This window comes from Oncorhynchus mykiss, chromosome 6 (assembly GCF_013265735.2).
Source record: "Oncorhynchus mykiss isolate Arlee chromosome 6, USDA_OmykA_1.1, whole genome shotgun sequence".
Classification (NCBI taxonomy): Eukaryota; Metazoa; Chordata; class Actinopteri; order Salmoniformes; family Salmonidae; genus Oncorhynchus; species Oncorhynchus mykiss.
The window spans coordinates 7,061,023-7,063,360 of NC_048570.1; positions in this window are offsets into that span (position 1 = coordinate 7,061,023).

Here is a 2,338-nt window from a genome sequence, read left to right on the forward strand (position 1 = left end):
AAAAATATGACACTCTAAATAAAAGATTTCATTTGACACCTACACATTATACACATGCTCCAATATGAACAGATGACGTTGGTGCTCAAATCAAAATCCAAATTTTACTATTATGATTTCATTCAGCCAATTCACAGTAATTCGGTTAGCTTGGTAATTCCACTAGTTTTGGTATTACGAATTTTAATCGAAAAATCTGTAGCGTGAACTTTCATTATCCCCCTCCTCACAATGACTTGAAAATATCTTGAAGTTATGTGGGTTTTTGGTAACTTACAAGGCACAAGGTAATATTTCTGTTAAAGAAGGTTAATGATTTCTGTAAGTGTTGATATTAGTAGTCAGGGGTCTTTATGTCAACATGATCTGTTTTTATGTAGTTCATATTGGATATTGGACCTTTTTATCTATGTTTTCTAAGATCATCTGTTGACCCAGAAATCAAAGCCTTCACAACTAGAATTACAATACACTCTTAGATTTCATTTGACACCCAATTACACATGCTCCTATGAACGATGCGTTGGTGCTCAAATCAAATCAAATTTTACTCTTCACAACACATGGTTAGCAAATGTTATTGCGACTTACGAAATGCTTGTGCTTCTAGTTCTGAAAGTACTCTAGAGATACTATCCAGCCCCAACTAGTAATAAAGTGGTCAGGGTGGTTGCTACTGGCCTCTCCAGCTTCAGCCTGAATCCCACCCATGATGAGAGGAGGTTTACTGGACACACAGGGAGAAACTACAGTCTGAATCACACCCATGATGAGAGGAGGTTTACTGGACACACAGGGAAAACTACAGTCTGAATCACACCCATGATGAGAGGAGGTTTACTGGACACACAGGGAGAAACTACAGTCTGAATCACACCATGATGAGAGGAGGTTTACTGGACATACAGGGAGAAACTACAGTCTGATGACTGATGAGACTACCTTTAAGGCTTAAGGGTTTGGTTAATGTTAGGGTTAAGGTTAGAGTCCTTTTTAAGTTTTGGCCAGATGGGCTGTCAATGGGATGTTGGTCAGAAAAGTCCATTTAGTCTTTCCCTTCTCAAACCTGTCCCCTAACCAGTTCATATCATGTATTCCACCACCAGCACACCTGATTCACTAATCAGAGGTTTGGATGATTAGTTGACCAGTGGTACAAAGTGGACTGGATCTAGGTGAACTATGTGGAGAGTCTTCCAGGGACAGTACAGTACAGACTGAGAAGCTAACAACAGTGAAGTTTACTCAACTCATTCAAACTATAATGAATATTGTTTAGAGAGAAGATCTGCACAAGGGCATAAAGTTTAAGATATAGCAAGAGAGGACAATATGGTGCAAGGTTGCCAAAGTGGAATCAAAAGTCATAGGCCTAATCATCAATCAAATATGAAATATAAAACCAAAATATAATCTACATATAAAGACAACATGTCATCTACATGTGTTATAGAATAGCTCCCTTCTCACATCCCAGGTCATGTTTGGACTGGAACGTGACAACTCAACGGGCTATGCGCATCTCCCCAATAGCCTACAGACAACTTTCCTGAGTGCAATGTCATTAATGTGACCGATATGTACAGTATAATAAGCATAGTGAAGAAGGAAAAGATCCCACCTCTGACGCACAGCAGAGACATCGCTGCTGAGATTTCCCCTGGAGCAAGAGTCCCTCAATAATTTAAAAACAGTCATTGCGTTACAATGAATGTCCTCCCCAAACGCTTGTTGCATCGTGAACTATCCTCCCAGTCCCTTGGGAGTTCAGCGGATGGATGATGCGCCTCTGCCATTTATTTGGATGAGAAGTTGGACGAACGCTCCTCCAGCTCACGATACGAAATGGTGGAGAACTACAGTGTGGTGATGTGTCGTTCACGAACGAACGGCTCTTTTTGAACGGTTCTTTTTGTTGAACCTCGGGAACCGAATTGCATCGGTGAAAGAGCCATTCCTCTGTCTCTATGATTTGCAAACTGCTACTACTGCTTGTTGAGATCAGAACAACGTTTTTCTGTAGATAAATTACAACATCATTATCTAAAGGGGGTGAATCCTCACTGCAGAAACAATAAATAGTGGGGAGAGAGTTGTGATTGTATGTTTGTTTGTACAGTTATGGCTGTAATGTTATTATTTTGTATTCTCACTAAACACCCACATTTGTATTTGTGTGGGAAATGTTTGTAGGCTATGGTTGCTGTTTGTATTTCATTGAACTTTAGGCCCATACAAAGACAAATCACACAACATAGAATTCCAAATAACCTTTGGCAAAAATACACGAAATAAAAGTCAAGTGAAAATAGTTATTAATGACTTGATCAATTATGAG